A 22600-nucleotide genomic window follows, 5' to 3' on the forward strand; every position below is an offset into this window, starting at 1 on the left:
AGGGGTGGTTGCACCTTGGAGGCGGGTAGCTTTTGGGATGGAGGTGTGCTTATGATGCCTAGTCGCTTAAGGCGATTACTCCACAAGTAGTAACTTAGTGTTGATTTAACTCCAGCATATCTAAAACATAAGAAGGATGTTAGTATGGAAGAAGCCGATGAAACCAGTCCTTAAATCTTACTACTTATTGTGCGTGAGCAGACTGGCGTGAGTTTTAGCTATACTGGCAAATATCAAACCACACCTGTGTCGTCCCAGAGCTGGGAAAAAAAAAAAAACAAAACCAAGGAAATGTTGAAGCAAATAGGGAGGCCTGTAGCTTGTGCAGTCTTTTAGCTGAGAAAATAAAGAAGGAGAGAGACAGGTAGCCTTGAGCTAGCAGAAGCAAGGAAGAGAAGGGCTAAAAGGGAAAAAACAGGAAGGAGAACACCAGCTCCAGACTGACCTATAGTAACCTTTTTCTCATTAAGGGTCATTAGCACATTAAAAATCACACCTGTCAAAATGCTAATCTATGCTAATGTGGGATTCGGTGTGTGTCCCCCCTCTCCTGTTCCCCCTCCCCCCCAGTATTCCTCTGTAATGCACAAGCTCAATGGAGATAAGTTAGGTGAGCTGTAATAACCAATCCAAAGGAGCCAAAGAGAGAGTTTTCACAAGTTTCCTGTGTATAAATGACGGTGATTCGAGTCAGAGGTGTGCTTGCTTTGCGAAAGATGGCCAAGTACCTGACTCTGCAGAGTTCTATAAGTAATTATATAATTAAAAGACCTTCGTGTGCATTCCGACTCTGGGTGCTTATTGGCGCGGTGCACTCTGCACGAACCTGCAGACAACATCTGTACTCAGTGTCATGCCTACAGACAACCCTTTACTGTTGGGACCTGCATATTTTTCTGTGCATTCAACACAACCCCTTTGGCACAACTAGTTAACCACGTAGCTGCCAGTCCACCACTCAGTTGCACTTGTGAAGAGGAAAAGCTATTTCCGTCTACTGGAGGAGCACATCCTCTAAATGCAAGCTTCACTCAGCTGGTCATTTACTGCAGGACAAGATTTGAAAAGTGTTGTTGAGTTCTGGGTTTCCTGCTTACAGGAAAAATTAAGTGCTAGATCGCCCTCTACTCCGCTTTGTCTGCTGCATTTAATGGAGATTAAACTGATTTCGTTTGCTCCTCCGTTTATGGACAATGAGCTGAAGGAACAGGTACAGCACATTAGCCTGGAATGCCTTCCCTCCCAACCAAAGTAAACTGGAGCTGTAACTAACACAAGCAGAAGCAAGGCTTCCGTGTTTTCAGCTGAATAAAGTTCCAACAAAATCATCCTCTGGGATTTGAAGGTTACTTCACATGACATGCCAACGACTCTTTTCCCTCCATTGTAAAGCGGATCCCTGCTGTTAGTTGCTCTAGAAGCAAAGGAATCATCGGTTTGGTTACCAAATAGCCGCTTCTGCAAACGAGAAGTGTTGTGCTCTCTCTTCCCTTTGAATGACTCCACACTTCTCATCAGCTACTGGATTGCTGACCTAGAATCAGAGAACATCCCAAGGTGGAAAGGACTCCCAATAATCACCAAGTCCAACTCGTGGCTCCACACAGGACCACCCCAAAGTGAGACCCGATGTCTGAGAGCATTGTTCAACACTTGTTGACCTCCGTCAGGCTCGGTGCCATGAGCAGTGCCCTGGGCAGCTGTCTCAGTAGCCAGCCACCCCCTCAGCGCAGCACCTGAGGCGCACGGGGCTCGGCGGGGCGGCCCGGGAGGGGAGGACGGCGGGGCGAAGTGGCAGCTCCCTCAGAGCCGTCTCCCCGCCGCCTCGGCCGCATGTCGTGGCTTTTTCGTGTCGGGGCTTTTTCATGTCGTGCCCTCTGTCTCTCGCCGTGGGTGAGATGCTGCTCCCCAGCGCGGACCCCTTGCGCGCGGGGCCTGCCCGCGGCGGCGGCGGGAGGGAAACCCCAACCCCAAAGCCCTCCCGGCAGGGAGAGCTCGGGGTGAGGGCCGATCCGGCACCGACAGTAAACACACGCCGGAGGAAACGCTCTGGTTTTAGCCATGAGCAGCGCGGCCAGGTTCACAAGGCGTCACGCTGGAGCTCCGAGTTCGGCGGCGTTCCGAGGCCGTTGTGGCGGTTGTGGAGACGGCCCCGGCTGAGGTGGCTGCTGCTGTCGCTGCTGTCCCCTCTGTCCTTGCTGTTGCCGCTGTTGCCGCTGTTCCCGGACCTTGGAGACCCCCGGCGGCTCCCTGTGCCAGGCCCTGTGGCCCCGGGGAGCTGCCCGCCGCCTCGTCGGCCAGCCCGGCAGCAATCCTGCCAGCACAGAATAGCCCACTGCGTTTCAGGGTAAAGTGACGATTAATTTCTATTTCCTGGCCTGGGTGCTGCTTTCTTCTTTAAGGAAGCTTCAAGGTTAAAGGTTCAACTCAGTTATGTCAGGGTTCAACTCCGTTTCGTGAAGGGGCTCTTGTACGAAAGCTTAAGCTGGGATTGACTCTCTGCTAAGCGGAGGCCAAACGTGGACCTACTGAGAAGCAGGTCCTAAGTGATAACATTTTCTAAAGAGACTGCTAAACACATCTGAAGAGTGCTGCTGCAGAACTCTGAATGGGGGGATAGCAACTGTCTTAAGTGATCTGGAATCTTGAATTTACTTTTCAATGGACAAGAGGTGTGTCTCTCAAGGCAAACAAAGAGAGGAGTAACACCCTCTCTTGTCACTCATGTCAACATAAATTTATGCTCAGAGCGTAGGTGTAGGAACAGCATCGGTATGTATATGGAACATCGGGAGAGGAAGCTCTATCGGTATTTACAGTTTTTCTACTACCTTGCCAGAGAGACGTCATCTCCAAATGAGAAATGGATGTATTTTGAAACAGTGGTGGTGGATCGGATTTCTTCTTTCTAGTGTTAATATTTGCTCTTGAATCGTACTTAATACCTGGTAACACCTCAATCAGTTGTCAAAAATAAACTTAAAAATGTGTAAGGCTTATCTCATTGGTCAGTATAAAGATCAAGGTCTTCCCTTCCCTTCCCTTCCCTTCCCTTCCCTTCCCTTCCCTTCCCTTCCCTTCCCTTCCCTTCCCTTCCCTTCCCTTCCCTTCCCTTCCCTTCCCTTCCCTTCCCTTTTTTTCTTTTTTCCTTTCCTTTCCTTTCCTTTCCTTTCCTTTCCTTTCCTTTCCTTTCCTTTCCTTTCCTTTCCTTTCCTTTCCTTTCCTTTCCTTTCCTTTCCTTTCCTTTCCCCCCAATATTGTTTTTCTGTTCTCCTTCTCACTGCAGTCTTGATTTTGTTTCTTGTCCCTTAAGTATGTTTCCAATGTGTTGCTGAAACATTTTCCCTTTCAATCCTACAAAAGGAGCTGTCACTGGTGAAGATCGGAGCTTATCCCTGAGCCCAGGAGCTGTCACCTTAGTCTTCCAATCGGACAAGGACGACTTCATTTCTCATGTAAATGCATTTGTCAGGTTTGCGTATTGTTTTTTCAGGAATGGAAAGTGTGTATAGAATGGATTTAAAATCAATTTTAAATGTAAAACGTCAGGGCAAAAAAGTTCTAATTACAACCTCTGCGCACAATTTGCCAGCTGTGGGACTAGGAGTTTTCTTATTTACTGTGTTTTGTTTAACGTGTCTGAAGTTTAATGGACAGCAATCAAGGCGTGCTAGAAATCTGAAAGCACTTTATGCTTTGTTCTCTCCGTCATTTTGGTATAACAAACTAGCTTATGTTTTAAACCCTCCATGAGGTTAGTGGTTTCCCTAAAGGTAACAAGTCCCTGTGTGCTACAGTAAGACAGTAACAAAACATGAAGTATAGAAGTTCATCCTGTCATTATTCAGCTTCTGCCTATGGACACACAACTACGCTTATTTAAAGCGGTATCACCTTGAAACCTAATCAGCATTTTAAAAAGGACTTTGTAGCAGTTATTGGCTTTTGTCCTGGAGGGCTGAGGTTTGTTTTGTTTTGTTTTACATTCAGCATTTCCGTTTCTAGCTTCCATTCCCCTGTTGTTTTGCATGAGGAAAGCGTGCAACTTTAGAAAGGAGAACGGAAAGAGCTGCTTTTTAGTCTAACTTTTCAGTTTGTTGTAGGAGTTTTAAATGTGGTAGGAGTAAAACACCAGAAGTACTGCTGCCAAAGTTATATTCAAACTCGTCTTTCTTGGAGAAGCAGAAGAAGCCCAGGGAGAAATGAATTTGCAAACATGCTCTTCATGCTCTCCTTTCCCAAGATTTCTCTGAGATATAGCCCATCCTCTGTGGGTTTTGAGGTATATGGTTCCCAGGAGTGAAAAGGAGGGCCAAACATCTCTCCTCTTGGATCTCAACGTGCCAGGGCTTTAGTGTACTGCCACTTACAGCTCCGCTTTTTCACCTGGAAAAAGCGACCGCATGATGTAGACTGAGGAGCCCTCACAGATTAACTTGCTATCACCAAGTGACGCCCATGAAAGGTGTATTTAAAAGCTAGGCTCATTATAGAATCACAACAAACCCCTCATGACTGGTGCAGTAGACAGTGAGGTAGAGGGCGAGCCCTGGAAAGACAGAAGAAAAGTAGCAGTGAGTTCTGGGTACCTTTGTGCAGACGAAACAGAAAAACGCAGGCAGTGAAGTAATAGTGTTCCGTTACTAATGCCAGCAATAGATAATTGCAACAATTATCTATTAGATCATAGGTACTAATTAACAGATAATTGCGCAACTCCGGAAATCAATAAATAACTGATTCCCCTCAGAGAATGTCTTCTACATTTTTATATTAAAAAGACTCCAGAGTTGTAATGGATTAAAATCCTACGGAAGGGAAAGAAATGGCATCAGCCACTAGTTCTGCAGAAGCGAAAAGTAATACTGATAGAGTTTAGATGGAAATTTTCACTTTGTGTGTTTAGTTTGGGGATTCTTTTTAAATCATTCATACCAGCGATTTAGTTCTTAAGGCTGTTTCTTTGAGATTAAGTGACAGGACTTCTGTTACTCTTTTCTTCTTGGAATGCTTCTTGATATTCTTACATCAGCCAGAACTTCTGTCTCTGTTGCAGATGTGAACAATGACCGTAGCTAAGAAGCCCAAATCTTCAAAGCCTAAAAAGCCCTCTTCAAGGCGGTCTGGCAAATCCAAGAAACCAAGTCCTAAAATACTGATGTCACGCACCGCCAACTGGGGCCGGATAGTGCCTGCAGAAGATTCAAGCCAAGTCTCTGTGGCCCAAGGACGTGGAGGTGCTATTTACTGTAGATCATCTGAAAAATCTAAGGCTTTTGCCCCAAGAGATCTAAGTAAGTGTGCGTTCTATCCTGCCTCCATTGTCTTCAAAGCAAAAGTAGAAAATGCAGTTCTTACTTGTTGCACTGATAGAGAAGGGGACTACTGTGAAGAAAGACTTGAAAAGCGAATCCCCTAAGGCAACTGAAGTGACTGATGTTACAGAAATTAATTTTGATATATTTACAGTCAACAGAGAAATACGGGGAGCTTTTTGTAATGCACAGATTCCTCCATGTCTTTTCTGTTTTGCAGAGAAAAGTGTTTGATTGTTGCTATTCACAGCTTCCATTTTTCACAGGTTTTTTGAAGGATAACATTGCTCAGGAAAAAATCTGGTATCTGTAGGGGTACCGTCATTCCTAGTTCCTAGTTTTTACGTTTTTACCGTACAATTTCAAGTCTAAGTTTGTGGTTTAAGTTATAATAAGGAAAAAAACAGTAGTTGAGTTAATCAGGTTAAAGATTATAGATGGAGAGGAACTTGGCATTAGGTGCTACAAACAGAATGGCAGTTAGCCTTGCCTTAGAAGAATTAAAATGGTTGACTAAAATTGTTTTTTTTTTTTTTTTTTTTTTTTTCCCCAAAACATTGTGTTGACCAGCCAATTTGAATTTGGTGGTATTAAAGCTGTCTGCAATAAGTTTTTCTGGTTTGGATTGTAGCTAGCTCCTCTAGGTGCTCCTGCAGAATAGTATATTTTTAAATACCTTTCTTAGAAACAAACAAACAAGATCTCTTTTTAAATTTAACTTTCTTGCAGTCGTTAATGATGGAATTGCTCCGCCACAGAGCATTCTTTTTCCACCTGAGAAGATTTGTATGGATTGGCGAGAAACACAAAGTGTTGGAGTTGGCCTGTACAATCTTGGCAACACATGTTTTCTTAATGCTACTCTACAGTGTTTGACCTACACACCCCCACTTGCCAATTACATGCTTTCTCTTGAGCACAGCCAGTCATGTGAGTACTTTCTAACAGTATTTTGAATCTGTTGGATAGCTCTGAAGGTGAAAGAACAGCAGTGATTCTGTGAGATAAGCTTATTTGCCTGATTTTACCTGTAGCAGCTGGCTTTGAGCACTGTATTAGCAGTGGGCTCCGAATAGCATATGGAGTGCAATTAATGCACCATGTTTTATTTATTTAGTTAGTTATTTGTTTGTTTGTTTGTTTGTTTGTTTATTAAAGGATCATTTATTGCTTCATGGGAATAATGAAGTGCATTGGACAGTAATACATTTAGTAGTAATTTTAGAGAGTAATACATTTTGCAGCCTGTGGAGTTCACATTCCTGTCAGCCTTTACAACTGCGACTTTGCAGTAGTCTTTTAGATTTCTCATCACAAAATGCATTTGAATACAGGCTTAGTGGATATTTTTCTTCTGTCAAGTTGTGTGAAATGAAATGTTACAAGACTGTTGGGACATTGGCATCTTGGGAGAATAGAATGTAGCAAGGAGAGTGGATATTGTATCTATAGTTTAAATTGTACTTAGATGTTTGTAGGTATGGATATTTCGCTGGACTGGGATGCTTTGTTCTTTCACTCTTCAGGTCGTGAACAAGATTTTTGCATGATGTGCACGATGGAGACTCACATTAACCAGGCCCTGCGTTGCACTGTTGATGCCATCGAGCCTACGCATGTTATCAGTAATCTCAGTCGTAAGTGGCTTCAGATGTGTTTCTTTTCGATAGCTTGTAATCTTCAAATAATTATTTGATGTGTCTAAGTGGTTTTAACACTCCAATGAAGAGAGATTTTAGAAATACAAGAATGATTTCATTTTTAAATGAGGTCAATACTATCATCTTCTTATTTAGGAATAGGACAACATTTCCGTTTTGGCAGTCAAGAAGACGCACACGAGTTCTTGCGCTATACTGTTGATGCTATGCAGGAAGCGTGCTTGAACGGAAGCACCGAGTAAGCATAAACAAGTTCACTTTCATACATTCTCTAGCACCTTCTAGTCCTTTATTTACTCTCAGAAATGATCTCTAGCACCTTTTAGTGCCTTATTTACTATCAGCAACGCAAGTCTACATCATCCTTGGTTTTCATCAAACTCTTTGAAGAGTTAACTCTGTGCCTTAAATCTTCTGAGGTCTGATTATAATTTATTTCCAGATTGGACAGATCTTCTCAAGCTACCACCATCATTCATCAAATATTTGGAGGATTTCTAAGATCGAGAGGTACTTGAAAAAATATTCCTGTCCTTAGAACTGATCTGTGTCTTTTGTCGGTAGTAAAGCAGTCTGTAGTTTGTCTAAAGTAGTATCTGTCAACAACTTGAATTTGGACAGTTAGTCTCCTTCACATAATGTTAAGCATTTATATTTTGTTTCCAGTGAAGTGCTTGAATTGCAAAGCAGTTTCGGATACGTATGAGGCATTTCTTGATATCACTTTGGATATAAAGGTAAGATGTTTTCTAAATATAATTCATGATGTTTAAGTACATGCATAACTTTCTAAATTAAACTTGTTTAACTTAAAAAACCAAACCACATATAATGTTAAAACATAAGAGCTTGGTGGTGCTAAGGAAGTGGATTGGACTTTGTCCTTCTGTGGAACCCATGTAAATAGTCTCCACGTTTGCATTGGGTTTAAGGGGAAAGAATTCTCTTTCTGCAAAAATTATAATGCTGTCATACTTCTTTGTTGTTCTACCTCAATATACATCTAATTGTTAGACTGATGAATTTGTCCCCAGCATTGATGACAAAGCACACTGTAGATGCTGTCTAGGCAACTGGGAAAGTATTTGTTCCAAAGTCAAATGCCTTCCAGGTGAGGTCAATGCTGAGCATGCTCTTTCTGCCTCCTTCTTGACAGTGCTCCTAGTAGATCGCTTGAGTATGTTAGTAAGATTCTCTTATAAACTACTAGTATGTCTCTGGAATTTTGAATTACAGTGACTTTGCGCTCTTCTTTCTCACTGCTCTAGGCGGTTTCGTCTGTTAGCAGAGCTCTGGAACTCTTTGTGAAACCTGAAGAGCTGGATGGAGAGAATTGCTATAAATGTAGCGAGTAAGATTTTGACGAATTAGGTCTTAATCCTAGACGTCAGTTTTCTATGTTGCATGACTCTGTTGGACTACCTCTAAACTTTGGATCTACTTACAAGTTTTGTGGAAGTTTATAAAAGACTTGGATTTTTGTTTCCTTGGAGGGGGGAAGTCTTGTTCATAGGCATTCCCTATGGGTTTGCAATTCTCTGGCTTGTATTTTGCCATCAGAATTCAAAAAGAGCTACTTTTGTTCTTTCTATTTATTAGCTCTCGACAGTACTTTTCTTGATGTAAACTGCCCAGTTTCCGTTGTTCTCTGGGCTAGTGGCTAATTTTCACTGCTTACACCGTAGGTCCTACCTTGGAGCGGGCAATGTGTCAAACTGAACTATTTTGTTTCAAAGGATGGCAGATGGGTTCAGTGTCTTTCCAGACAAGCTCAGTACATGAAGACTTCCTACTGTTAAATGTCTCCCTCCTGTAGAATTACCATGTGCTTCTGTTGTATTTTTGATGTTGATAGTCAACCTATGTTGGAGATTATTTGCAATTTCTAGCCCTGGGGACCAAGGCTTTCTCGTTCCACTTTCAGTATTTGTATTTCCCTTGAAAGCTGAAAGAATGTTTCCAGGATTGGAGTTCAAATAGCCACTTTTGTAGACCAAGAAATGGTACCTTGCCATCCAACCTGGTCATACCCTTTTGTGAGAGATTCCTGTTCCCGCTATGCTCTGAGTTGTTGGGAAAATTGACCTTCTTCTGTGTATTAACAAACCTGACACGCAGTGCATGGGTTTATGAAAAGAAAAAAGACCAACCTATTATGCAAGTAAATATCATTCAAATAGCATAGGCATGCGTGAGACATTAAAAGGAGTTTGTTTTGGGGGCGAAAAAAGAAGATGCCTTCAAACACTTATCTCTGCTTGTTTTTAAGGTGTAAAAAGATGGTTCCTGCGTCCAAGAGATTTACCATACACCGTTCTTCCAAGGTTCTCACAATATCACTGAAAAGATTTGCAGATTTCACAGGTGGAAAGATCAACAAGGTATATTTACCACTGTAATGCAACTATATCATTGTGTAATGGGACATCCCCCAAAGCTGAAAGTTGTTAATATTTTCAGACAATAATTGTAGACTAACGACTATGGCTTATTCTTTCTCTTAATATCAATAAAGTTCCCGCTTGACAAGAAGCATATGCTTTCCTCTGAGAAGGCTGATTCATCAGGAAACAGTTCTCTGCAACTTCTAGTCTTAACCGTTGTTTATGGGAAGACTTATTTGTAGTGCATCAAGAAATATATTCTAGAAATATATTCTAGAAATCAATTCTAGTCTGTGTTTTTTGGAAGTGTTTTTCTCTGGCTAGTCCACGAAGTACTCTGGGATAATTTTTCTATCTTCTTGATGTCTCTTTAGGAGGTGAAATATCCGGAGTATTTGGACCTGAGAGCCTACATGTCGCAGTCAATGGGAGAACCACTGCTCTATGCCTTATACGCGGTGCTGGTACATCACGGTGTCAGCTGTCACTCAGGACACTATATATGCTATGTAAAGGTAGAAGTCAACAGCATTTCTAACAGGGTAAAGGTTGTGCTGGCAAACCAATTAAAGCATGACTAGCAGCTACTGTTTCTAGGGAAAAAGATTTCATTATATTTTTATTTGACATGTGTGTATTTTGTTCCTATCCGTGATTTCAATTGGAAAACGTGCAATTCACCTAAAGAAATCGTTGTCTTTATTTGCAGGCTGGTAATGGACTTTGGTATCAGATGAATGATGCTAAAGTAGTGCGTACTGACATTAAAAGAGTTCTTGGTCAGCAAGCTTACATACTTTTTTATATCAGGTAATAACAAATCTTAAATTGTGTTCAGAAGAGATTTACTTTCCTGTTATTGATATTTTTCTGTTTTGCAAGTGTTTTTCTTGCTATCCCGGGAGAAGATTATTATTTGTCTAATTCAGTTCTGTCTAACCTGAAATTCTCTGTGTCGTTTATTATCTTTTGTTGCTTGGCCTTAAACTGCAGCACTCATGTAAATTGCTATCTATGTGTTATCTGTAGCTGGCTAATTTAGAGAAGGAGAGAAATGAAGGTCATCTGTTGTGTAAGAATGAATTATTGCTCTGCAAGTGATAGTCTTAGTAGGAAGACTGTTCTCTACTTTTCAGTCTGTAGTCTTGGCGAAGCCTTCTGTAGAGAAGGCTTCCATATCGTATGAGCTGTTCCTCTAAAATGATAGGATGGGATTTAATCCAAGAGTAGGCTGAAAGAAAAACTAAACTACGATCACTGCTCTTTTCTGAAGGCGCTATGATTTGACACTTGGAGAACGTGCGTTTTACTTGCCAGCACCATCTTATCCCTGTTCATTCCCTCCTGGTCAGCAGGGGGCTAATAGTAAGCAGGCTGGATTTCTGGGACCACGACTTCTTCCTCATATGATTAAGGTAATTCAGGGAAGCGGGAGGGCAGATAACGGCACCAAACTGCTAGTGGGTTTGGGGTTTGGTGTGGGGTTTTTTGTTTGGTTTTAAGCATCTTTTTAGGTGTTAAGACCATTTGTAGAAACACTCAGTAGGAGAGTTTTGTGTTTCAAAATGTTACATGCAGTGTTTGCGTTAATCCATCTTGAAATTTTTGTGGAGCCAACAGTGAATGAAAATCCTAAACTCAGCTCTGATAACACAGTCCCTTATGGTGCAGAATCTTCAGGAAAATCTGAGGAGGAGTCAAAGGGCTTATTTCAAAGGAATTTGAAATGCAATGCAATGTCCTCTAATGGAATTTTGGTTGGAAAGGTAGTCCGTACATTGCAGCATTCCAATTCTTCCTGTCAGAATGCTGACAAAGGAAGATCCCAGCATGAGCTGCCAAAAACAGATTCACTAAATGGTGCTATTAGGTTAGTTACTGAATCTAAAGAAAACGGACTGAAACTTGATGATTCCACTTGCCGAGTTGAACCTGTTAAACCTTCTGAGATGTTCTTTTCTAAAACAAATGGATCGCTTGAAACATAGATTTGCTCCATCGAGAATTTCTCACCTACGATGTATTCGGGAGTGTTTATTGTGTTCCTAATTCAGGTGAAATACTGAGAAAACACAGCACACATGTGATCGTAAGGCTTTGTGGTATTATCCCCTTAGAATTTGCAGACCTGAGCTTACATTAGAACTTGTCAACTTAAGCTCAGCTGAGATAAAAATTCCTAAGTTTCCTAAAGTAGATTTTGGGGGGTGAGTTGGGGTTATCTTTGAAGTGTAGATAATGCATACAACTGACAGCGGTCTTGCTTACCATTTAATGGAGACATTCTGACAAGACTAGTCCTCAGTACTACTACAAATAGTATTTTTTTGTCTGCTGACTTGTGCGTTTTAATTGCAGATGCCTGGAGCTATGCCTTCAGTCAATCGAGAAGTCATCACGGAGTCCTTCAGAGCCAGCCAGCTGAACAGCTTGTCAGAGGAAATGAGGTAAAATGAGCACAGTCTGATTAAGACAAGACTTTATGGAAGTTCGTTACAGTTTTATCTGTCTACTAATAGTATTTAATGGAAGGATTTAAATTAGTACAATTCCATACTGTGTGTCCAGTGTCACGAACAGAACTAATGAACAGCACTGAGCATATCACTCTGATGCAGGTTGGTGCCTCAAGGAGAACTTGTGTTCCTTTATAGAATGTTTTTCCATTTTTCTCCACTGTCTGGAGAAACACTGGCTGTTCCCCGCTCGCCCCTATGCCTTTTTTCTCAGAGCAGCAGGTGGAAGGAGACAGATGCGTTTGCTTTTTTAGTGCAATGGCTTCAGAAGCAAGAGGGGAAAAAGCACTTTCTCTGGGAGCTGAAGAAGGTGTCCTAATCACAGGAGAGGTTTCTAAATGGCATATCTTTGCAAGGGTTCCTGTAGTCCGGAGGTTTTTGTTTGTTTGTTTGCCTTTGGAAGGTTTTACTCTTAATATTCACATCCTTCAGCAGAAGTGAGAAATGGGTTTTTATTTTATGCAGTGTTGCGGAACCTCCGAAATCTCCTAGGAATGATGAATACCTCGCCCAGTACCAATGTGATGACCGTGGAGACAAGGAGAAAGCAAGAAGATCAAAAGAACGTGACCTCATTTCAAAAGAAACCGTTTTGTCCGGCAAAGAGTCTTGTGAGCCTGGTGAGAAATTGCGGCAAACTTCCTCTCTCAAGTCTGACACTGAATGTAGCTCTAACAATCTTTCTTCCTTAGCTATTGCAGATAGACGCCAAGATACAAAGGACAAGACTAAAACCACTGAGAAAGAGCATTACCGAAGCAAGAGGGAACATGCTCCTAGTGAAGAGAAGGAGAGTCAAAAAGCAGGTCCTTCCAGCAAGAGGAGGTGTTCTCAGAGCGTGGAATTTGTTGAGCAAAAGAGTCACAAGCAGGAGTACTGGGAGGGAAGCAGGTACAGATCTTTCCCTCGTGAAAGAAACAGCCCTGAGAATGGCAGAAGAGCAGTCAAATATTCAAAGTACAGATCTGGCAGCGGAGGAAGATCAGAACAAGGTAGCAATAGGTACTACCGATCCAAAGGGGAAAGAAGTTGGAGCAGAGAAAGATACTATCGAGATGAAGCACGGAGATGGGAAAGATGTGGCTATTACAAGGATTACTATTCACCTCATGCGACAGGAGACAGTAGAGAGAGAAAGTTCTCTCACGGCGATTCAGCCTTTGACAGATTGACTGCAACTTACTACAGCAGGTCACATAAGCATTATCATTACAAAAGCGGATGGCCTCACGGTTCCCTCTTGAGAGAGGAAGATGTACGTCGCTTTAGCACACCCCGAGCAGACTTGCATCGTTGCTCGGTACCTCAGCAACATTCCAGAAGACATTCTCGTGAAAGACATGCGCTTCCACCTGTGTCAGCTCATTTGGAGAACTGTCGCCAGAAAACTGAAACAGAAGGAAACAGAAAAAGAAAATATACCCGTGCAGAAGGTAGTGAAAGTGAAATAGAAAGGAAAGACAGAAAGATAGAAAAGGAGCTTGTAGGTGGTGAAAAAAATGCAAAAATATCACAAGTTCTGGAAGAAACAGAAGTCTAAGGATAAAGATGGAGAGAAGGATTCCAAGTAAGCAAGGATTCCAGCATCCTCCGCATTTTTTATCCTAATTCTTTTCTGGGTGCTTCTCATGTCTTCCTTTTTTTTTTTTTTTTTTTTTTTTTTTTTTTTTCCTGGTGGTTTCTAAGTTATTTAGATAGCACCAGCTGGCTGGGGATCATGTTGTTAGGTTGATCAGTGAAGACAGGAAAGCTCTTGCTGAATTGTGTCAGAGCACTAGCTTTGGACCACATAGTTCGAATCACATCCGTACACCATTCCAGATTAGGTTAAAAGATTTTTTCTGCTTGCACGTATTCCAGAGCTAGCCGTTGTTAATGATCTGTGTACAAACCAGGACCTATGGTCCTTCAATCTGACGGCTTAAGTTTGCTGCATCTAAAGTAAGTTGCGTGTGCACAAAGCACCACAAAATAGCTGACATGCTGCAAATCATCACCTGTGGTAAAATAAATCAGGTTTCATATAGGCAACAAGTGCCACATCTTTTTTTCCCTTTTTAACTTGCATGTTTCTTTCAGACTTCATGATTTGTGTTTCTGTGCGCTCCGCTTTGACAATGCCAATCGCAAGCGTAAGAAAAAGAAGAAAAAGGAGAAGAAAAAGAAGAAAAAGGAGAAACACCAGGAAAGCGAAAGGTTCCTTGGAACACTTAGATCCTCGTTTCCAGAAGATAACGCGGGAGAAGAAGGAAGAATCCCATCCTCCAGATGGCTCTTCATGTGAATAATGCAGAAGTGAGAGCAGTAAACAACCTTACAAGGAAGGGAAGACTTCCAGTGCAGGCGAAAGCAAGAAATACTGCTCCATCGCATCCAACGACTATACTAAAGGTAAGGGGCCGCAGCGTGTGTGAGGAATTCCTTTTATATTAATCTCGAGATTATTTCAAACAGTCTTGAAGTGCTTGATGACTTAAGAGTCTGCAGATTTATTATCAAATCAAAAAAAAACCCCACTTGGTAGACTATTTTTTTCCCAGTTTTGAATGGCCACTAGGAAAGAAGGCCTGAAATAAAGAGGTTAAAGGCAAATGGTTTTCATTTGGTTTGATGATGAAGTGGCAAACAAGAGGAAGAGTTGCAAGATACCTTCTTAAATTCAGTCCAGCCAAGTAGGAAAAGTAAATGTGGACAGCTGTATCTTGGCAAAGAAGATAGTAGGGAGCAAGGAGGTTTAGCAGTCAAGATGGAAGGTGATGCCATGAGGCTTAGAGGCTAGTAATGTTCTAATGAATCACAGCCTTCCTAAAAAAAACCTGCCTGAACAATTCACGTGAATAACATACTACCTTCAGCTATTTCAGCTTCTTGCTGTACAGCTGAATGCCTTTTACGTAATGTTTGGAGAAGTAAAATCTCGGAAGAGGTTTTCATATCTTTTGCCCAGTTTGGATGATGAAGTAAATTGCCAGAGTCAGTAGATTCTGGCACTGACAAGTTTCTTCAAGCTTAAGAGCGAGTGCAATTGTTTCCAAGCATTTTTCTTTTCTGAGACAGGGAGCACCAGAAGTTGTCATCTTAAAATACGACATGGAGGGGAGGCTGGTTGTTCACACATTCTTGCCAACATTCATGCAATCTGTCCCCTTATCAAGAACAAAATTAGGGACTGAACGGAGGTCTTTCAAATTCCAGTGTTGCAAAAATGGACTTTTTACGATACTAATGTCAAAAGAATCCTGATTGTACTAGACTGGAAGTATCTCTTCTAGCTGAAAAATCAGGAAGAGCACAGAAGAAAATGCCTCTGCTCTACTGCTCTTCGGGCTTCAGTGAATTCTCTGGCCAGCAGATGGCGAACTCGTTCTCTCTAAACCAGTCCAAAGTAGAGGAAGAAAGTCAACGTCTTGCATGCATTACACAAGTGCGGGGCATGGGGATCCCTGGGCTATATACGTGAAAGAGATGTTCGTTGATAAATACAGCAGTACCCACCCCACTTGGATACACTGCTTGCAAGGTAAGCAGGATAGGAGGGCTGTGCAAAGCAATTCTGTTAAATTGAGGAATTCAAGTATTTCGTCAAGCCTGAAGATACTAATTAGTTTCCTTTTGGGGAAGGTCAGTCTTTCAAAGCAAAGAAAAAATGTCTCTTAAGCAGGATTTTCTGAATGGTGGAATCTAATCTGAAAAAAAGACCACTTCCACACGTTAATTATTTGCTAGTTTATTATTTTTAATTTTCTACTGTATTGAACCTCTTAAAGAAGCTAGGGACAGACTAGGAGCAACGGAGGACTTGTTAGAGTGCCTTTTCAACCGGAATCATGTTCCCTTGAATAAATGAACAAGGATAGCTAGTGACAATTTGTGATTTAAGGAAATTGCAGATACGTGAGAGAAAGAGCAGCATTAAAGCAGTTAAATTCCTGCATTCCTAAGTGCTCTCTCTAGCAAGTTAGTGAACGCTTCTGTTCTGTGGCTAGGATTTGGTCAGCTTTGATCACTAGTAAACCAAGGATGCCGTCCAGTCAAACCTTCATATGACTGTAACTTACCTAAGGTCAACCGTTTGCTATCAAAGCAGGTAGCTTGGTCCTACTATTCTGTACAGCTCACCAATTTTAGCATAGAATTCAAATGTAGTCCGTTTAATGGGAGGACTTTGGAAGCTGCCTTCTCCAGTCAGTTCAGATGTCGGTGAGGGGCTGGTGAGCCGCTGGGACGGAACCCCTGTTGCCCGGGTTCCCCAAGCAACCGCCCCACTCTCCAGCCACCATGGCAAGTCCAGCAGCCGGCTCCCGCTCCTCCCGGGGCTGCGGCCCTGCTGGCGAGCCCAGCGCCCCAGAGCTCAGCCCAGCGCCCTTTTTCCCACAGAGGGTTTCCCCAGACGGCTTCCGCGGCTTGCGCAGACGCAAAACTCCCCCTTCGTCGTCCCAGCCGTGCCGCCAACGGTGGCTGCCTGGCTGCTGCCCTCCCTCCCCGGAGCGACGGCGCTGCCCTTGCAGCCCCCGCAGGTACCCACCCTCCCCTCCGTGCTGCCCCAGGCCACCGTCTGGCACGTGGTGCCGGGGGTCCAGGGGCAGGTGCTGCAGCTCCCCGCCGGGGTGCAGCTGCCACCTGGGGGGCACCTCCCAGCCCAGGGGCACCACCTGCAGCTTGGGCAGCTCCCCGCCGGGGGGCAGCTCCCTGCTGTGGGGCAGCTCCCCGCCGTGGGGCACCAGCTGCAGCTGGTGCAGCTCCCCGCTGTGGGGCAAAACCTGCAGCTGGTGCAGCTCCCAACCATGGGGCACCAGCTGCAGCTGGTGCAGCTCCCCGCCGGGGGGCAGCTCCCCCACACCGCTCCTCCCTGTGCCCCCGTCCATCAGTGGGGACAGCCCATGGTGACGGGGACACTGGTACCCCACCATGCGCTGGGGCTGGGGCCCAGGGCCGTGCTCCATGGGGAGCTCCTGCACCCCGCAGGCACCTGCCTGTTGCAGGCCCCCGCCCAGCGCAACCCCCCGCCACCCCTCGTCCCGGGGCCTCCGCTGCGGGGGCAGGCGCTCCCCACGCCCCGCACCCTGAGCAGCAGCCGGGGGCAGCTGCCGGAGCCCTGCTTGCACGCCGTGGGGCTCAGCGAGGACCAGGGGCCCCCGCTGCCCGGCCCCACTGCCCCCAAGCCTGCCCAGGCTCCAAGGACCGCCAGCACCCAGACGGCGACGCCTGACGGTGAGTTTGGGGCTGGCACAGCCGGCCGCTGGGCGCCCCACACCCAGGGGCCATGGGAAAGCTGACATCGCCCGTCTTGGGGGATTTTCTTGCTTCGTCCTCAGCGGCGACAGCCCCGCAGGTGCCTGAGGAGCCCCCGCAGCTGCCCGAGCTGGGCCCTGATGCCTTTGCCGAGGCCTTTCCAGAGCTGGCAGGGGACAGCCAGCAGCTGCAGCACATGCAGGACGAGCTCCTGGCCGACCTGGACATCCCCATCCCCGGCATGGAGGAGCTGCTCAGCTGGCTCGATGCCGTGGAGCCCCAGGACGCCTTCCCCGATTTGCCCAGCAGTCCTGCCCTCAGGCGCTTCCTCTCGCAGCTGCCCGACCTCTGCGAGGACATCGAGGAGCCGAGCACGCAGGGACTGGAAGCCACAGGAGCCCTCGGTGAGGTCCCCTCAACCCCTGGGCTGCGCCCCGAGAAGCTTGAGGGTGGGCTGTCGCTGCAGTCCCCCGTCGTGCCAGCAGTGAGCCCCCCGCTCAGCCCTGCAGCCAGTCCCCTGCCCAGTGCGCTTAGGAGCCCCCTACCCAGTCCACCCCTGAGTCCCCCCAGGAGCCTCCCTGACACCCAGCTCCTCAGTGCCCTTAGTAGACCCCTGCCCCAACCCCCCCAGCGTTCCCTCAAGACCCGCCCCAACCCCAAGGTCCCCAGTGCCCTTAGTAGACCCCAGCCCAAATCCCCCCCGAGTTCCCCCAAGAAACGCCCCAACCCCAAGGGCCGCACTGACCATAGGAGACCCCTGCCCAAACGCCCCCTGGGTCCCCTCAAGAGCCCCCCGCCTGCCCCTGCGTCCACCGGCACCAAGCGGGGGGCCAAGCGCCCTGCGCCCAGCAGCACCCCCGGGACAGCGCAGAGCTGCCAGCACAGGAGGCCGACGACAGAGAACCCCCCCGGCAAGGAGAGGAAGACGCTGCTGGGCCAGGCTGGCCAAGGCCGCAAGAGACCGTGCCAGGGGAAGACGGGTGGCAGCAGCACGGTGGCTGGCAGCAGCAGGGAAGCAGGCAGCAGCGGGCAGCAGCTGGCGATCAACAGCACCACGGCACCCAGCAAGAGAGCGCGAAGCCCGGGGGCTGCAGGGGGGCAAGGAGCAGCGGCGCCACCTCCCCGCAGAGCGCGGCTGCTGCCGGAGACTCCGAGTGGGGAGCCCCGTGCCGTGCGGCCCCAGGACAGGCTCTGTCCCCAGGCCAGCGGGGCCAGGACGCTGCAGCGCCAGCAGCCGGGGACAAAGACCCCCAGCGAGACTTTGCAGCCGCTGGGGGCCAGGGCCAAGGCGCTGGGGCCAGCGTGCCAGCTGGCCTGTGTGCAGCCGCAGCCCACCTCCAGCAGCCCCAGCAGCATGCCCAGCGCCCCGCCGACAGTGCCAGGCTCCAGCGCTGTGCCCGCTGCCCCCCGGCCCCCAGCTGGCGGCAAGGAAAAGGAGGTGCCAGCACCACCAGGCAGCACAGCATGAACAGGGGACGCTGCCATAGAGCCGGCGCCCAGAGCGCTGGGCCTGCCAGCCGCGTGAAGCACGTGCTCCAGCTTCAGCCACGCTCCTCAGCCCTTGCCCCTCTCGCTTGCCCTCTCCCCTCTCTCGTGCTGGAGCTAGGGGATGGGCTTGCCACTCACAGGGATGGCAACAGCGCCAATGGCAAATGCGCGCGCGCCTCACCCAGGAAGGTGGCAATGGCAAGCTGGGGAGATGCTGGCAGCAGCTGGGCTGGGAAAGCTTGGCCATGGCAACTGCTGCTTGGGACACCAAAGGGCTGAGAGACAAGACTTGCTTCTTCTTTCGGGGCATTGCTCTTCTTTCCTGCCTTCTGGATTAAATTCCTCTCCTTAGGTGGTCACTCAGCAAGGCCTCTGCCTGCAGCTCTTCTTGCACTGGCATGCCGAGGGGATAAGAACTGGGAGGTCTTTGGGATAGCAAATGATCAGTGGGATGGGAAGTGATGATGGGGATAGCAATTCATTGGAATGGGACAAATGGGTTTTATTTGTATTAAATTTAATTTTTTTAATTTTCATTTAATTTATTGGTTTTCTTATTTATTTAATTAAATCCACCTTATTGACTGTGTTGTACGGTATGGCATTGTTTTATTATTATAAAATTATAAGTATTTAATAGTATTAAATATTTTTATATATTAATATCTTATAAACTGTAAGTATCATTATTTATTATTTTGTTGGTTTTTATTCCTTTTCTACCCTATTAAACTCTCTTTGTCACAACGCACTGGTTTGGACTTTATTTTTCCTTCCGAGTCATTCTGGATTCACTCCGGATGGGGGGACACTAGCGAACGCCTGTGTGCTTCAGATCCAAGGTCACCTTTGCCCTCATTCAAGATACATATTTGCATCTGTTGTTGTGAAACAAAATTAACAACAGGAACAATAAAGTTACCTACTTGCTAGCAGCAGCTCTGCGTTTGCTGGGGTCTGCTCTGTGCATTTTGAAGACCATTCCATGCTCTTCAGCCCCTTCAGGAGGAAATGTATGGTTCTAGGAAAATGCGTCTTGACCTGATGCAAAGCTGTGACGCAGCCTGCAGCTGCTGCAAGCCCTGGCATTTTACCTGCAGCCCCTCCAACAACTCTGATGTTCCCTGCATCGACTTCAAACACTGCGGCAGGACCTGAGGCCCCTCGAAGCCTTGTCACACACCCTGCGGCCCCTCGAGCCCCTGGCATGTTCCCTGCAGCCCCTCCAGCCCCTGGCATGTTCCCTGCAGCACCTCCAAGCCTGGCACAGGCCCTACAGCTGGCTCCGGGGACGACCCCGCTGCTGTCTCAGGCACCAATACACACAAGGGGAAGGAATGCATGCAGAAGTCATCTCGTTTCGGAAGGGCAGAAAGTCCTCCCAAGGAGGGGAAGGAGCAAGAGGAAGGCGAGGCAGCCTACCCCAAGGTAGGGCCATCCCAGGGCACAGGAGGCTGTTGGAAAGGAGATTAGATAGAAAAGCAGCAGGAAGCAGGTGATCCCCATCCCTGGGTGAGCTGCGAGCCATGGGACAAGATTGCAGCTGTCCTCCAGGCGAGCACATTGTCAGCTGGCTGCTGCGCTGCTGGGATAGCAGCTGCGGGAGCCTGGCAGCAGAGGGCAGGGAAGCCAAGCAGCTGGGATCCTTCTCTGGGGAAGGGGGCACTGAGAAAGCGCTTGCAAACGGGGCACAAGCCCTCAGCCTCTGGAGGCGGCGCCTGTCAGGCGTGAAGGAAAGGGATCCCTTCTGGGAAGATGCTGTGGGCTTGCTGAGGCTCAAAGAACAGACGGTGCTGGCTGCTACCAGCGTGCTGCAGCAGCGGCAAGACAGAGCCGTGGTGGTTTTCCTCAGCTGGGCAGCTGAGCTCCAGCACAAGCGCTCTCTCCCTGCCCCTCCTCCAACGCCAAGGGGAGAAAAGAGGCTGGCAAGGGCTCAAGGGCTGCCAGAAGGACAGGGAGATCACTCCACAAGGAGCGTCACGGGCAAAGCAGGCTCAGCACAGCCTGTTCCAGTCCAGCCCGGGGCCTGCTCCTGCGGGGGCTCTCCACAGGCCGCGGCCTCCTCCAGGCCACAGCCACCTGCTCCACCGGGGGCTCCTCCAGCCACAGGGGGGCTGCAGCGTGGAGATCTGCTCCACGGGGGACCCATGGGCTGCAGGGGGACAGCCTGCTCCACCAGGGGCCTCTCCCTGCACAGGCCGCAGGGGAACTGCTGCTGGGAGCCTGGAGCACCTCCTGCCTCCTGCTGCACGGACCTTGGGGGCTGCACAGAGCTTTCTCACTCCTCCCTGAGCCAGACGCTGCTGGGCAGCAGCTTTTGTTCCCTTTCTTAGATGCAAGATCTTCTTAAATTCAGTCCAGCCAAGTAGGAAAAGTAAATGTGGACAGCTGTATCTTGGCAAAGAAGATAGTAGGGAGCAAGGAGGTTCAGCAGTCAAGATGGAAGGTGATGCCATGAGGCTTACAGGCTAGTCATGTTCTAGTGAAACCCTGCCTTCCTAAAGAAACCTGCCTGACTACTTGATGTGAATAACAGACTCTGTTCAGCTCTTTCCTAACATAGAAACGGTGCTGACTGCTTCTTCAGAGTAACAGAAGTTCGTGATACTACTGAAATAGTTGTGGTTCAGATGTAGATCTGATTTCTCCTAAGCACACTGAATTCACAACTGTTGATCCTCCAGAGGAGGCTTTGCAATTGAACACCTGGAGAATAGGTAAATTTCCCGCTGTTGTTCTCCTCTCCTCTTGTTTTGTTTTGTTTTGTTTTGTTCCTAGTAGCATAGGCTTAAGACTCTGAAGAAACAGGCTGCTTTTTTTCATTTCCAGCACTGGCTGTTCCTCCTGAGCCCCGCCTTCTATTTTTGCAGTCATAGGATATGTGAATGTAAATTCGTGGAGAGAGGTAGAAAACTCTTTCAACTGGTGTTTTTTCGGCTATGTGGGGAGAACAAATAGAGTGGCTTTGAATATTCTGCCTCTTAATCAGAGCAGCATGTGGAGGGAGACAGATGCGTTTGCTTTTTTAGTGCAATGGCTTCAGAAGCAAGAGGGGAAAAAGCACTTTCTCTGGGAGCTGAAGAAGGTGTCCTAATCACAGGAGAGGTTTCTAAGTGGCATATCTTTGCGAGGGTTCCTGTAGTCCGGAGGTTTTTGTTTGTTTGTTTGACGTTGGAAGGTTTTACTCTTAATATTCACGTCCTTCAGCAGAAGTGAGAAATGTGATTTTATTTTGTGCAGTGTCGTGGACCCTCCGAAATCTCCTGGGAACGATGAATACCTCACCCAGTACCAACGTGATGATGGTGGAGACAAGGAGAAAGCAAGAAGATCAAAAGAACGTGACCTCATTTCAAAAGAAACCGTTTTGTCCGGCAAAGAGTCTTGTGAGCCTGGTGAGAAATTGCGGCATACTTCCTCTCTCGAGTCTGACACTGAATGTAGCTCTAAAAACCTTTCCTCCTCAGCTGTTACAGAGAGATGCCAAGATACAAAGGACAAGACTAAAACCACTGAGAAAGAGCATTACCAAAGCAAGAGGGAACATGCTCCTAGTGAAGAGAAGGAGAGTCAAAAAGCAGGTCCTTCCAGCAAGAGAAGGATAAAGTGGAATACAAAGAATACAAACTTGAGCTCCTGATTGGCTTCATGCTGAACTCTGTGCTGTTCTTGTCCTAATCTTGGTCTCTCCATAGATAATATGGTTTAAATCCAAATAGAATCGTGCGATGAGGAAGATCTCACTGCAACAAATTCAACATCTAAAATCAAAGTTGACATTTTCCGTGATTTTCTTCCTGAGCAGAAGTGTGCGGTACTCCTTTTATATTAACGTAGAGATTATTTCAAACAGTCTTGAAGTGCTTGATGACTTAACAGTCTGCAGATTTATTATCAAATCAAAAAAACCCCGACTTGGTAGACTATTTTTTTCCCAGTTTTGAATGACCACTAGGAAGAAGGTTATTCCGGCATCAAGAAAGTCATGTGGAATGTAACAAAAT

General features: G+C 46.6%; 1 protein-coding gene across 1 annotated transcript in view; it reads left to right on the plus strand.

Moving 5' to 3' along the window:
- Positions 1–22600, plus strand: part of LOC309891707 (ATPase family AAA domain-containing protein 2-like) — a gene marked incomplete at both ends in the record, with an annotated part of 163000 nt that overhangs the window by 80450 nt on the left and 59950 nt on the right. The gene's annotated exons all lie outside the window — the stretch shown is intronic.

The sequence above is a fragment of the Aythya marila genome (assembly GCF_965140915.1).
Source record: "Aythya marila genome assembly, contig: HAP1_HAP1_SCAFFOLD_165, whole genome shotgun sequence".
In the NCBI taxonomy this organism is placed as follows: Eukaryota; Metazoa; Chordata; class Aves; order Anseriformes; family Anatidae; genus Aythya; species Aythya marila.